This window comes from Danio rerio, chromosome 12 (assembly GCF_052040795.2).
Source record: "Danio rerio strain M-AB ecotype USA chromosome 12, GRCz13ab, whole genome shotgun sequence".
Classification (NCBI taxonomy): Eukaryota; Metazoa; Chordata; class Actinopteri; order Cypriniformes; family Danionidae; genus Danio; species Danio rerio.
The window spans coordinates 45,287,537-45,303,111 of NC_141032.1; the positions used below are offsets into that span (position 1 = coordinate 45,287,537).

Genomic DNA, 15,575 nt, shown 5'->3' on the forward strand with positions numbered 1-15,575 from the left:
CTGTTTCTTCTCGGGGCCCTGAGAATGAAAAGCCCATGGCTATGTGGAATGAATTGCGCATTTGAGATGCAATTAGGTTAGCATGTATACGGCAAAGCACAATCCTTCTCTCCGCCGCTCTTTTCTGCAGTCGCAGCTCTTGTCGCAGGAAGTGAACTACAGCCGGAACCAAATTGAATCAAATCAGCTAGCGGCCCTCCCGATTAAACCAGCCAAAGCCAACAAAATGATTGTCATCTTTTTCCAAGGCGCAGCTAAAAAGAGATCATTTTTAATAACGGCAAATCGCGGGGTGCGTATTAGTATGTTAAACAGCAAAACGTGTTGGCATTGAGATGAACTGTTTCCACTTACAAGACGTGACATGCTGTAAACTCTTAGCGGGTTTCTCTCGCACTCTTCCCTTCCTGAATGACATCATTAGCGTGAGGAGAGAGACCCTGTTAGGACGAAACGCTGACAGGAAGTGTGCGCGCACCGATGTGACGGCAGTTAATTACTCTGTTGGCACCTCTTTCTCGGAGCGAAAAATGAGGGAAATGGGGGTCACGTTTTTCACAAACGGAGAAGAGCGGTGTTTAATGACGTGACACCTGGTTTAATGTAGTATGCAAGAAGGTGACAGAGAGAAAGACACAGGGAGAGAGTCAGAGGTAAAGAGAGGCTGCCGGTGGATTCAGAAATGTACAGCACGTGCAAATGAAGTCGCGGGAAAAGGCTGGAAAAGAGGGTGTCGTGGAGAAGAAGCTGGGAAACGACACTGATGGAGTGAAGGTGCGAAAAAGAAAGGGATATGAGGAGACGCGCACCGCACACAGCAATTCTCTCGGTCCTTTAGCTTTGGTAAAGCACAAATTAAGTGACAAAGTTCAGACGGGTCAGATCCGTGGCGTGAAAAAAGAAAAACTAAATCTACATCTGATAATCGGAAGGTGTCAACAAAGAACAGAATGGAATAGAAGTCACTGACAGCACATCCACTGTATGTGATGTGACTGTTGCTTGCATAGTACACTGCAAAAAATGTCAAGCATCTAGCCTTTATAACTAGTTCTACAGATTTGAGATTTATATATATATAAATATATATATATATATATATATAAATAAATATGTGTGTATACACATATATACATAGACATATATATATATATATATATATATATATATATATATAATATTATGTAATATATATATAATGTTGAGTCTAAATTGTAATTCCTTGTTTATCAAGTGTTTTTTTAGGCCTGTGACTGTGTGAGGGCTTTAAAGGCATTCGGCCATAAGAAACTATTTTAAATATTTTTTTTTTATCTGGGTTTTTACCTTTATTGGACAGAATAGTGGAGATTACAGAGAGGAAAGTGTGGGGAGCAGAAACAGGGGAAGGATCGGCAAAGAACCTTGAGCTGGGAATCGAATGCGGGTCACCATGAACACCTCAGAGTTATGTGTCAGCGCTCTAACCACTAGGCTATTATTTATAAAATGAAGACTACGCAGTATTATTTTACATTTCATTTTGTTATTATTGTTTACCTGAATACTGATCGACTATTTTATAATCTGTAAAAACAATGAAAAGCTGTTTATTTGATTTGTATATTTTTCTTTAATAAATTCCTCTATGCTAGTACATTGTTTATTTTATGTTACGCACTCCTACAGAATATACATACATATACATATATTGAGATATAATTTCAACAGATGACTTAAACAGCTCTATTTGCAAAGTCATTACTTGATAATTTTGTAGGGGAGTGAAATATAAATATATTTTAAACTAGTCATAAATAAGCACAATTAAGCTAATATTAAAAGTGAAATTAAACTTTGCTTTATGTTTTTCTGGAGAGAGCAGTAGTGTTCAGATACAGAAATGGAAAAATATAGCAAAAATATAAATAGTAAAATAGCACTGTATAGTCTTTACCATATAAATAATTTAATAAAATCTTTATAAAACCTTTTTATGTACTACTAAAATGCTTCAAATTTTCATTAAATGCCTACACAGGCCCTAAAAACACATGCAAATGATAAACTTTTAATCTGTAACGCTTCAATACAGCAGTGTCTCATCAAAACTTGTGTTTTGACCTGTGGTTTCTGGTCATCTATCCTAACTCAACATTACATATCTTTGCAGATGCACACATAGTGAAATCGGTGCACAAACAACATATTGTGCAGCCCTAACATGCATGTATTTTAATATTTAATTAATTTAATTAATATTTTAATATTTAATATTTTAATATTTAATAATTAATTCATATGTATAATGTGTATATCCAGTAGGGCTGTGCGATTTGGGTAAAAAATCTAATTGCGATTTTTTTTTAACCAATATTGCTATTTGATGAAGTTGTGCCAATAATTCTGCACCAGCTATTAAGAGTTACCTGGTTTTGTTCTAAGTTTGTGACTTTGAAACCAAAATATTCCCATATTACCGATGTCCTGTTGATTTGCTCTGGGTGGGGGAAATTAAATAATACATATTTCATATTGCAGCATCTTGCAATTAGCTAATCGCAGCATTTCAAATTGCGATTGCGATTAATCGCACAGCCCTAATATCCAACATACTAAATATACATTTTCATAGTTTTCTACCTATTTTATTCATAATTTCCACTGTTCAACTGTTTTTTTTTTTCAAATAATCTTTATATAAATATTCAATAATCTTTATATAAATATTCAACTAAACATTAATATAATTACAAATATTACACATGATTTTTTTCAAGTATTATGATGTCCTCAAATCTGCAAGCATAATTAATATAACAATAAAAACAGGCTGATCAACTTACTTTAGATTAGGTAGACAGTTGCATATATCATTATTGTAGAAAGTCTGCTTCCCAAATATATAATGATAAATACTTAAGAAATAAAATACTTCATATTTAAGTATGCAGAAATTTTTATTTAGTCACAATTTATGATATTTTAATCAATCCAACTTAAATTATGAGTTCAAATCAAAGAATGCCTTTGCTGTAACATAACATCAGAGAGTGTTCGAGCAACACACTACAGTAAATCACCAAAATATATTAAACTTTTTATATCGCCACGAAAGAACTTGGACTATTTCCTGAAGCGTTTTCATTAACTATATATGTTCGGACGTGTATTTTATTTTTTTTCTCCATCTGTCAGTACAACCCCTTTATCAGTGCTGTAAATCTAACATATATCCTTTACCCACAATTCCCCCCTCGCCGTGGGTCATTTGACTGCAGGGCTGGAAAAGAAAACGAAATGCGAGTCATTGCGAAACAGAAAGGAACAAAAAAAAAATTGAAACAAAGAGCAGGGCGGTTCATATTTTGTGACAGGCCCTTTCCACATGAAGTGCTGGGGTTGTGTGGAGGAATTATGACAGACTGGTTTTCACAGCTCCACCGAAGCCCACAGAGTCCTGCCAAGTGCTAAGAGCTGCCAGCAACGGTGACCTTTTAATACGACACAAAGACCACGGCACACAGGGTCAGCCTTCCACGGACAAGACAAGGGGAAAGATAGAGGACGAGTAGAAAGAAAGAGAAAGAGAAAGAGAGCTCGGCCTTTAACTGGCTCTTTTAATGTGCAGTCACCCACAAAATCATTAAAAAAAGCCTTTTATTTTATGCTAAAGCAAAAAACTGACAGGAAATGTGTTTCAAGGTTTACCGCAGTTTGGAAAAGTCAACGATTTAGAACCGTTAAAAATTTCTGGTATAACGTTCTAGAAAATGCAGTCAATATTATCAGTCTATTTTTCTTTTTTAAATATTTCCCAAACTATTTTTAACAAAGTAAGGAATTTTTCACAGTATTTCCCATAATATGCTTTATTTTGGAGAAAATTTTATTTGTTTTATTTTGGCTAAAATAAAAGCAGCTCAAAATTATAAGCCACCTTAAACCATTTTTTTTCCAGATTGTCTACAGAACAAACCCTCCAATGACTTGCCTAATTCCTGACTTTTGGATTTGTCAGATTTTTAAAAATCAACAGCTGCAGGAAGTCAATTTAAAAGTCAAAACACTGAAAATAAAAGCACTTACTTACAATCTTTGTTTTTCTTTAAAAATGATTGTACTTATACAATTAACTTACGGTTTCTCAATGTAACACTCATATTTATTTTATTCCTGTTGTTTTTTTTCACAGTATTTCCCATAATATGCTTTATTTTGGAGAAAATTTTATTTGTTTTATTTTGGCTAAAATAAAAGCAGCTCAAAATTATAAGCCACCTTAAACCATTTTTTTTCCAGATTGTCTACAGAACAAACCCTCCAATGACTTGCCTAATTCACCTTACTTGCAGTTCAGTGTTTCCCAATGCTCCTGGAGGCACACCAACAGTACATATTTTGGATGTTTCTCTTATCCGACCCATTGATTTCGGGTTTTGGAGTCTCTTCTAATGTTTTGAAGAGTTCATTCAGGTGTGTTTGATTAGGGAGCGATTGAAAATGTGTAATATCGGTGTGCCTTCAGGAACAGGGTTGGGAAACACTGGCCTAGTTGTTAACCTAGTCAAGCCTTTAAATGTCACTTTAAGCTGAATACTATTTAACTTGCTAAATAGCTAGTAAATTATTATGTACTGTCATCATGGCAAAGATAAAATAAATCAGTTAATAGAAATGAGTTATTAAAACTATTATGTTTTTAAAAATCTTCAAAAAAAATTCTGTTAAAAAGAAATTGGGAAAGAAAATAGACTTCAACTGTAAGATTATTTTTATTTTTTTTTTAATTTTTAAATCTATTTTAACTTAAAAATAGACTTCTTAATGAGTTTTACTGCAGTAGAACTTTAAAAATCCTGACATCTGGATTTGTCAGTTTTTAAAACAACCAGGAAGTCAATTTAAAGTTAAGTCACCTATGACGAAAATCAACTTTTGAAAGCTGTTTGGAAATTATACCTGACGTTAAAATAAGACCCAATTCCCAGTGATTTTGAGGCCCACCGCAACGTGATGTAGTGTGGTTTTTCCCGGTCACCGAATTGACAAGCCCCATTTTTGTATAATAACATCTATACACACGTCCACAGAACATCGATTTGCAAATAAACTGGGATTCAAATATTTGTTACAACTGATTTTTATAAGTTTTATAAGTTCAAAAAGTTTTTAAAACAGAGCATGTTTGTAATAAATACAATAAAATCGCTATGTACTGTAATTCTTAACCTCTATAATCACGGCCGCATGGTGTCAGCAAATGCATATATATATTTGTGTGTTTGTGTGTGTGTGTGTGTGTGTGTGTGTGCTGCAAACAGCATTTGCGTGTGACTCATCATTTCAGAAAGGCTTGAATAAATTCCATCACAAATACTGGTACCGCCTCTTTTCTAGAGTTCATGTACAATCGGTGTGTCACGGTTGCGCCGTGTCACATGACAAGAATTGATGGATCAGCTTGTATGGAATATACATATTCTGGTAGACTAATTATCTCAGACAAACACAGAACACCCAAACACTGCATTGCTTTCCATTTTTTTCCATAAATAAAACTTGTATCAGAGTGACAGCTGTGATAGCTTGTCATCCTCTGAGAAAACGGTTTATGGTTATGAAAAAAAACGCTATCCAACCCTGCCCCCCAACTATAAAATTATCAAGCGTTAACTGGTCCAAGGTGATAAAAAAGGTTAAGGAACACTGACTTATAGAACACTAAAATGTTGGTCAGTGTTGAAAAAAAAAAGCAAAAGCAACAGTATTTCAAGCAAAAGGACCCTCCATATCAAAATCTATGAGTCAGCCCATGATTCAGCAAACTCCTGAAAAACCAAAAATCGCTCATACACCAACATTCAAGCATGCAGAAGGTCTGCAGTGGCTTACTTTATATCCAAAGAGAAGAAAGATATCCAAAGACGCCTTTACAAATCGGTTTTTGAAACTAATGGAGAGCAGAAGTCAGTGATTTTTCTGAATTATTTAGCGTGATGCGTTTATTAAAATATATGTGTTCAATGGGGAAAAAGTTGTTGTTTTTTAAACTGAGACATATTATAGAGCAGCAATCACAATACTGTGAAACCAGGACAATATTATCCGAGGATATCATGCCGTCAGAATCTTATACCGGCCCTTGCCTAGATTCAAAATGTCATGTTTCACTTGGATTTGTGTTTAAAATGGTGGCTGGCCAGCGGCTTGATCGGTGGGTAGCGAATGTAGTCAGTTAACTTCCTCTTCAAGAGGAAACTAGATATATCTGAACTCATTCAGGGATTTAGGGAGCTGCAAGCTGTGTGTGTGGTTGTCTGTGTGTGTGTACTGAATGTGTAAGAAACAGCTAGTAGGGGGTTGTCACAATTCTTCTACTTGTGCCTGCTTGTGTAACCACTCGCTGTGACCAACCTCGTTCTTGCTCTTTCTGTCTGTCTGTCTCCTCCTGTAGCCCATTAGAATGCTGTCATCAACTCATTTTTACACTCGATGCCAAAATCCACCATGCCAAGGCCAAGTCACTAGGCCAGTTTTCACTTTAGAGGTGACACGGTACTGCTAAAACGTCATATTTAATCAACTCGCTAAAGAAAACAGACAAACCCACCACATTCATACTTGTAATTATATCCAAATGGGGACCTCTTGAAATGTACTGTCAACAGAACTTAAGATTTTTGATTTCATAGCATATTGTTAATTGCTTTAGAAAATCCTGACTTTTAGATTTGTCAGATTTTTAAAAATCAACAGCTGCAGGAAGTCAATTTAAAAGTTAAAACACTGAAAATAAAAGCATTTACTTACAATCTTTGTTTTTCTTTAAAAATGATTGTACTTATACAATTTACTTACGGTTTCTCAATGTAACACTCATATTTATTTTATTCCTGAGTATAAGTGGAGTTTTTGTAATATGTGACAAGTAATAATTATAATATTAATTATCATATTTATTTACTGTTGAAACAAGCAATATGCTGACAAACACTGTCAATAAATGCAAGAAAACGTAAATATTAGAAAACTATATTACTAGTTTTTTTTATTATTATTATGACTATATGGATCAAATGTTGTACCCCGTTTAATTTTAAGCAAAATTATAACTGTCCCAGAATTTTTACATGATTTATAGGACACTAAAAAAAAATACTAAAAACTAAAAAAATATTGTAAACCATTTAGAAATACTCATTCAATGACATATTAATATTAGTAACATAATAATTAACAGTGATTTTAAAATTGTCTTTTATTTATAGCTGTTTATAATAGGGCTGCACGATATTGCATTAAAAAATCTAACATTGCAATATATATATATAGCGACATATATTGCGATATGAATATCATTTCACCAGATGACTTACAGTAATATCCCTATTTGGAAAGAATTAATAATGGTAGATCAATAGGGATGATTCTGCAGTGGAAGTGCATCTCCATAAAATGAAATAAAATAAAACCTATGAAATTTTTGGACTTGTAACTTGCAGTGCGTTTTTGTATTGGCATGTGTAGTATGTGCGAGTATTTTCATGCATGTGTTTAGACAGAGATTGATAAATTAATGTTTATTATTTGCATTTTCATAAAATCTAATAAACAATCTTTAAACTTTGATGTTCCCCGACACATTTTCATTGTGGTCTGTGCTATTTGCAGTGCATTTCTGTATTTGCATGTGTTGTGAGTTTTCTCATGCATGACAATCTATTAGGGATGTAACGGTATTGTAAATACCGTCATACCGCAATATTAATTTTTTTCGATATTACCGTAGTCGCATGACTCGGTAAAACTATAGGTCTTCTGAGAAAATTTGCTCAGGCGAATGAAGCGAACGGGAGGTACCGGAAAACTACAATTCCCATAAGCCCAGGCTTGGCCATAATCCCTTGCGGTCTGTTGTCGCTACAGATCCAGTAATGCGGAAATGGAGTGTGCTGCTAGAAGCGGGGATCAAAAGAGCTGTAAAACTCTAAAGCGGGTGTTGTCGCCGCGCGCGTCCTGAATAGTGGTGTTTTCGCGCGAGTTCTTATCAGCTGTGTTGTCGCGCGCGTACTGTAAAGCGGGGACGGAGGGTATGTCGCGTCGCGGGGGCACTTTTGATCATTTTGGAAGGGAACATTCTATCAAAGACTAAAAAGGGCATGTGCACTGCACAGGTTGAGCACTGTGTGTGCACGTGCCTGCAAGTTGGGGAATACGACTAATAATCAGTCATGGGGACTGCAGAAACACAGCACACTGTTCAGATTGATGCAGACATGAGATCTCTATCTCACTCATGGTTTGTCTTCTCAAGTGGGGGAAAGACAATGCACAACGTTACCCACTGCTGTCAACCTGGGCCAAGTCATATCTCTCTTGTCCCAGAAACCTCAGTCCCAAATGAGAGGGTTTTTTTCTGTTGCAGGGGACATTGTAAATACCCAGAGATACCAGCTTTTACCAGATTATATTATTATGATAATTTTCCTTTAAACCCATCTCTATCTAAGTGAGTGAGTGATTAAATGTTGAATGTGATGAGTTTTCAACAATACTAAATTTAAACTTTATTTTTTTACATGGTTTAATATTTTTTTGTTATTAAAATTGAAGTTCCTATTTCAAAGCTTACAGATAGATGGCTAATTTGTATGTCATTGACACTTTTGGCACTTTTTTGGAGTATTTTCATAAGTTTTGTTTTTTCCTGTAAATGATTCAATAAATACCGTACCGTGACATTCATACCGAGGTATTACCGTACCGTGAAATTCTGATACCGTTACATCCCTACAATCTATAAATACAATTTTAAAAAAAGATGTAATTGTAAGTGTTTTATCATTTCCCGAGTCTAACAGTATTCAATTATAGGAGCTGAATGATAAAAATAAAAATAATTCAATAAAATTATTCATAGTTAAGGTCACAAAAGGAACAATTTCTTATGCCTGAATGTTTTTAAAATCATTATACAAATCACAGGCATCAAAAACACATGCAATTGATTAATTATAATACAAAATCAACATTTTATTTGCTGCGATGTGACTATTGCGAGTGATCACATTGCGATGACGATGCTGAAATGATATATTGTGCAGCCCTGGTGTATGCATGCATGTACATATGTAGGAAAATTCAAAACCCTTTCTTTTGTATTTGACCCATGTCTATAATATTACAATTCATAACATAACCACATTTAAACTAAAACAATCATCAGTTAGTTAATACTGTATTATAAAAAATTTCTCCTCATTTCATAACCAGACACAGTAAAAGCACTTCACAAATGTCCAAACAAGTCTACTAAATCTGAACCTCACTATCACAACAGACTCAAGATATTCTACATTACCATGCTCTCAAGTTCCCCGCATGCTCCCTAGATTTCCAACAGGGCCGATATTGTTTGAGCATTGATATCGCAATGTGTATGCAAAATAGTTACATCTCAGTTTCATATTATCGAATAAAAGTTTAATAGATAAAATTAATAATATCTATAAATTATTTATACAACGATGACTCTGTTATTTTATGTTTGATTGTTTAATTTCTGTACTTAAACACTGTTAGAATTCTCAGAAAACCATAAAGCATTATTTCTATTTTACTTTCAAGTCGTATTTATAAATGCTTTTAATTTAAATTTTTTTATGCAGAAGCACTGCATAGAAAATTTTTTGATAATTCCAGACGATCTAAATGAATGAAATCTTCCCAAATAGAGGTTTTCAAATATTCTTGTGAATCATATTCATATTACAATCTATATTAGCAGCAAAACGAAATATCACAAGTTCAAATTTGTCCAATAACGTGCAGCCCTAGTTTCCAGTTGGCAGCCTCTATTGTGAAGGTGTTGAAAATGTAAACTGAACATGTGATGCCGGACACTGACTGTTACGTCAGAGGAGAGCAGGTGGCTTCTTTGCGACTATTTAGCATAAACACCCAACAAGCATATACACACACATGATTCTCTGTCAGCACTGGCCCCTGAGGCAGGTGTGGCCCCATACGCAGCCGGCTTAAAAAAAAAAAAATGGCCCCAAAAATCAAATGCTGCAGCTTCACGTCCCCGTTCAACCCGACCAGATCGCCTGTCACTCCTGACATCGCTTGTCAGAAGTTCTCCTTCACTGCTCATGGACAACATGGGGGTCAAAAGAGCAAGTACAACGGGCCAAACCATCCTTCTTTTTTTCCCCTTCTCCTCTCAGCAGACACTGAACTCAGAAATGACAGGAGAGGCTGGGTTAAAACTGGCTGCCAGAAAAACAAACGCTGCAGAACGAGAAAAAAAAAAAGGAACTCACTTCCATTCTGTCTCATTTCTGATGTCAGGAACGCCGGGATTGTGCTCTGACAGCCAGGGAAACAAAAGGCCAAAAGTGTCCCCAACACCACGCTCGGGGTGGGAGCGACTGCTTAACTTTGGCTTTGTGAGCAAAAGTCACATATGTCTTGAATATATTAAAACAGCCAGGATTTCGCTTCAGGATATTTTACATTGGACGCCAAGTCCAGGAGACCCAACACAGCACTGGAATTGTTTATTGTGTGAAATTGAATTTCAATGCTTTCATGCTCTCAGCAGCCAGTAATTCACTGAGCAAAACTCATTGTTGTCAGCACAAACCATGTTTATCCTTACTGCAAGTGAACCTACACTCTAAATAATAGCTGTAAATTAGCAGATTTCCATATTTTGTGATTAATATTTTTCCCTGTTTATTCATGCTTTTGAATTGCACTATGGGTCATTAATCATTCTTCCAACAACAGTTAACCTTAAAAAGTTCTAGAAGGTAAATTTATTAACACTTTAGGTAGTTTAAAATGATATATTTTCTCTTTTAGTGTTGTATATTACGGTACAAACACCTTTTAATAAACCCCAAGTGCATTTTCTATTAGTTTACAGACTTATTTCTCTATATATTATTTCTATTATATATGTCTTACATATAAATAAATCATTTCAAACTACTAAAATTTCAACAAAAGTCACTTTTTTTTAAATTGTAGAGTTGTATTTTCAACATTTAAAAGTTGACAAAGCAGAGATCAAGCTCCTATGTTGTAATTTACAACTGTAAATAAACAAACCAAATGTGAATCACTGTTATTTAACAGATATTTTACGGTGAATATTTAATTGAACCTAATTCTTTTTGCCTTGCATAGATTTGTTTGTGTTTTTTTTTTTTAGGATGAGGGCATGTCACGCAATCTGTCCATGTTGTCATCCATCTGATTTGACTAATTTACTTCAACTCTACGCCAAATTGAAATACAGTAGAGCTTGATTGGTTGTGCAACCCCCTGACATTACAACATATGGAAAGCTGTTATCAAGTGAGAACTACCACAATCAATTATTTTGTATGTATTTAAATGCTTTATCCATGATTTAGTTATTCAGGTAAAGTTGGTTTTATAATCACACATTTGTTCAGGACAGGCTCCCTAATTTGTTTAACATGGTACTTTGAATATTCCGTCTGAAATGAAACGCAGGTATGACTTTAAAACAACATCATGGTTCATACACTTTTGACAACTAAAATTCAACGACTTTTCCAGGACTTTCAAGTAAATTTTCATGACCTAATGTTTCATGTAATGTCTACGTAAATGTAGTATAAATAACAAGAAAAACAATGCATGTTCAAAGTTTTTACAGCAAATCATAAAACATGCAACAATCTATTTAGTTTAAATTTATATATATATATATATATATATATATATATATATATATATATATATATATATATATATATATATATATATATATAAGTAAAATTTATTTAGATAATGCTCACAGAGCAATAATAATGTGAAAGCAGGAGTTTGGCCATGAATAGAAAAGAAATAAAGACAACTAACCCATATTTAAGTATACAGAAATTTGTTAAGCTAATTTCCATGACTTTTCCAAAACTTTGTGGGGTTTTCAGATTTTTCAAAACTTTTCCAGGAGTGTATTTATTTGACTATGAACATTGGTGTACTAATATTGTCAGTCAATGAATATCAGAGTTCACCATTTAAAATACTTTTCTGAAATTATATTATTATGAAGAACATCCAGATGTGTGAATTTAAAACCAAACGTACTTCAATGAATTAGTTTATCAATCTAAAACATTTTACGAAATATAATGAAAAATTTTGAATCCACTTACAGTGACGTTACATATGCTGAGAGCATCCATTGAGTTGTAGTGTAGCAGGTACGAGGATCATATTCAAATTTCTTCATCACCATCCTGCAAATATTTTACACTTCTATAACGACTGATACTTAAAACATTTGCTTCTATAGAAACAATTACACTTGCTAAAACATAAGCATTCGATAACCATTAAAATGACATTCAAATGTACAAGAAATAAACTATTTTTTATGTTGAAACTCAGTTTTAATACTCCATTGAGTAAAACTAACTTTTTGTGGCACTTACCTGAAATGACGTTGCTTGGTTGAATAAGTGGACGTTTCTGGGTCTTTTTGAGTCAATGAATCGCGCATTCACTTGTAAAGAGAGGATTTAATAATGATTATAAACAAAATAGTCGCCGCCATCCCCTCACACGTGTGGAATGAATCAATGAACAGATTCAAAAGATTCGAATCGCTGAACTGATTCAGAATCACTCAATTATCTTGTTTGGTATCCGATAGTCATGGGACTCAAGGTTGACTGTAAGATTGAAGAAGCCATTCGAGACTGATAAATTGATAAAGCTTCTGACAATTTGATGGAAATGGGCATTTATATTGCTGTACCACAAGCAAAACGGACATTTTGGGATTTAAAACCCAGTGGAACACGTGACATGATGCAAACAATAGGTAACGTAAGGCATATCAAGTTTTATTATAAAATCGGCTGATATCGCAGATTGATTTTAAAACGTCATACCGAATTCAAGTATTTTACATTATTTAAAAAAATGACTTGCTTTGCCTTGACGGGACTTTCTTTTTGGTGACATCTCAAAGAAAACGCGGTCATTTGGTAAGCTTTAACCAGCTGATTATTAAAAGCGATCCAGTAGGTGTTCGGTTCCGGGTTTTTGGAGTCGATTCTCGATTCATAATTTTGGAGTCGACTTTGGAATCGACTCTATTTGCATTCACTAAAAATAGAACAAGGATTAAATCAGTATGTTTCTGGTGGATACAATCCTAGTATATTTTAGCTCATTGACTAATTTCCATTTTTTTATTCTAAAATATGAAATAATATGGAATAAAATCATGTGCAACTGCTTTTTAATTCTGGTTGAAATGACAGCATGCTGTAAAAATGTATGTAATCTATGAAAAAGAAAACTGAAGAAGAAAAAACATGGTCATTGTACGCAGCATCCACAAATTAAACAGGGATTTGTTACATAAACTATACGTAACCATGATGTTTGTAGTAAAACAGTGGTCGTACAAATGATACTCATTACACACACACACACACACACACACAACCACTTTAGTAAACATTTGCTATAAAACTATAGCCTACTATAAATCTTTGCAAGCGATGCAAGTAGAAGAATAACCATTTCAGAGACATTTTGATAAAGTATAATTAATAATTTTGGATTGATTAAATCATGTCTTAAAACACAACCAGTTACTGCCTTGCAGGCACAGCACGTAAACATGACATGAAGTTTCACTAACTAATTTCGAGAGGAGCACGTGATATGATTGACTGCAGCTGGCCACTCATCTACACTCATTGGCTAGCCAATCGGATTGATCCAAACTCACTATAAGTAACCTAGCTAAGAACTACTCCTTTATCTTCGTTTTCTGAAGAAACCCCCATCCACCCCTTCTCCTCCTTTCCTCTTTTGCCGAGGGGAGCTCTCGAAAACACCTGACCTCGTACTCCCCTCACATGCTTTATGGACCTGGCGGGAGACCTGGGCTCAACTATCTCCGAGCTCAGGGTTCTCTCCCGGGACAGCATGCCAAACCTGCTAACTTGCTAACAAGTTGTCAAACAGATCTAAGTGTGAACTCTTGGAATAATATTGACATTGAACACCAGTGTACCCCAACGTCATGGGGACATTTGATTTTGTTTGAAAATGAAAATTGGGTTGACATCAGAACCCAACGCCAGGCTGACATCAATGTCCAACCAACAATGTACCAAATATCAGTGTCTGATCATGTTACACCGTGACGTTGTGTGGACGTTACCACTATGACATCTATCAGACGCTGTATTTTGGTCAGCCTAAAATCAACCAAATATCAACGTTGTTTGACATTGTGATTGGACGTCAAAATAACGTTGTCCTTAGACGCTGACTAGACATTGAATTTTGGTCATCTGACGTCATGACCTAAATCTATCGTCTTATGATGTTGTGTGCCTGCTGGGTACATTCATTAAAATAAGTAAAAGGGTTATGTTTGGTTTTGGATTGTCTTTAAAAATACACTGAGTTATGATATCAGTGTGACTTATTTCCCCCTAAACTTTACTCATACTGTATCTATTTGCTTTACACAATTATTTTTTGGCTTTTCCTTCTTACTCTCCATCCAGTGTGTCAAGATTGATTAGCTTGCACTTTTTGCTCTCCTCTCTGCTTATGTGTGATAAAGTCGCACCCTGAGCATTTGACCCCAGATCTGGACGTGTTGACACCTCTGTTCTATTCATGAGGTTCAATTAGATTCAAGCGCACCACAGGCCTGGCAAACAAGGGGCCGGCCGGAGGAGACGGGCCCCATATCAAACATGCTCCTCAGGCTGGAGAGTGGGTAAATGTCAGAGGGGAAAGTGTTCTCGGATAACCTGCATGCACATTCGCTGGTCTAATTAACCCAGAACTGGAGAACGAGGGGGTTGAGGGAAGGATATGACAAAAGAGCTGTGATGACTTACATCAGCGCTACATCTGCTACTCTACACATTTGCCTTCTAGGGACGCTAGTAATGTCAAATTCAAATAGCAAAAAAAAAAAACAAAGGGTTGTGTGAGAGAGAGAGATTTGAATCTAATAATCTAAAATACATTTTCATTACATTGCAGATGAATTTCCAATAGTAAAGTGACTGTGTGTTCTTTAATAAACAATAATTAAATGGATAGTTCACCCCCAAAAGTGAAAATTAATAGTGATGCACGATATATCGGCGGCCATATTAATATCGGCTGATCAATGCTATTTTTAATAATTTCATTATCGGTCTGATATGAATTGATAAGACGATAGATTGCGTAATTGTACAGAACCAGCCTGATCTTATGAGGAAACGTAAGTATTTTACGTTTTGTTAGTTTAGTGGCTAATTTGTACGAATTCGTTCAGTTCAGTCATTCAGTTCAGTCATTCGTTTAGTTCAGTCATTCGAAAATGTTTGATTTTAAAAAGGAGGCATGGCACCCAACCCCACCCCTAACCCCCACTGTCATTGGGGGATAAGCAAATCCTACTAAATTGTACGAATTCATACAAATTACCCACTAAACCAAAATTTTATAAATTGCTGTGAGATTGCATTGATAGAACTGTCCGCATCTCGCATGCGTTGGCGAACTTGTTCAGACTT

The 15,575-nt window shown here is 35.0% G+C and overlaps 2 protein-coding genes across 26 annotated transcripts in view; one reads left to right on the top strand and one right to left on the bottom strand.

Moving 5' to 3' along the window:
• Nucleotides 1-12,637, bottom strand: part of LOC147834572 (uncharacterized) — a 274,792-nt gene extending 262,155 nt beyond the window's left edge. For all 25 annotated transcript variants that reach the window (XR_015504597.1, XR_015504602.1, XR_015504603.1 and 22 more), the window contains exons 1-2: nt 12,462-12,637; nt 12,183-12,266 (exon numbers count right to left, since the gene is read on the bottom strand). The gene's annotated coding sequence lies outside the window, so the exon portion shown is untranslated. The remainder of the gene's footprint in view (nt 1-12,182; nt 12,267-12,461) is intronic.
• Nucleotides 12,638-12,673: 36 nt separating this feature from the next.
• The window catches only part of LOC141376869 (uncharacterized), a 601,238-nt gene continuing 598,336 nt past the window's right edge, over nt 12,674-15,575 (top strand). The window contains exon 1 of the mRNA XM_088651146.1: nt 12,674-12,853. The gene's annotated coding sequence lies outside the window, so the exon portion shown is untranslated. The remainder of the gene's footprint in view (nt 12,854-15,575) is intronic.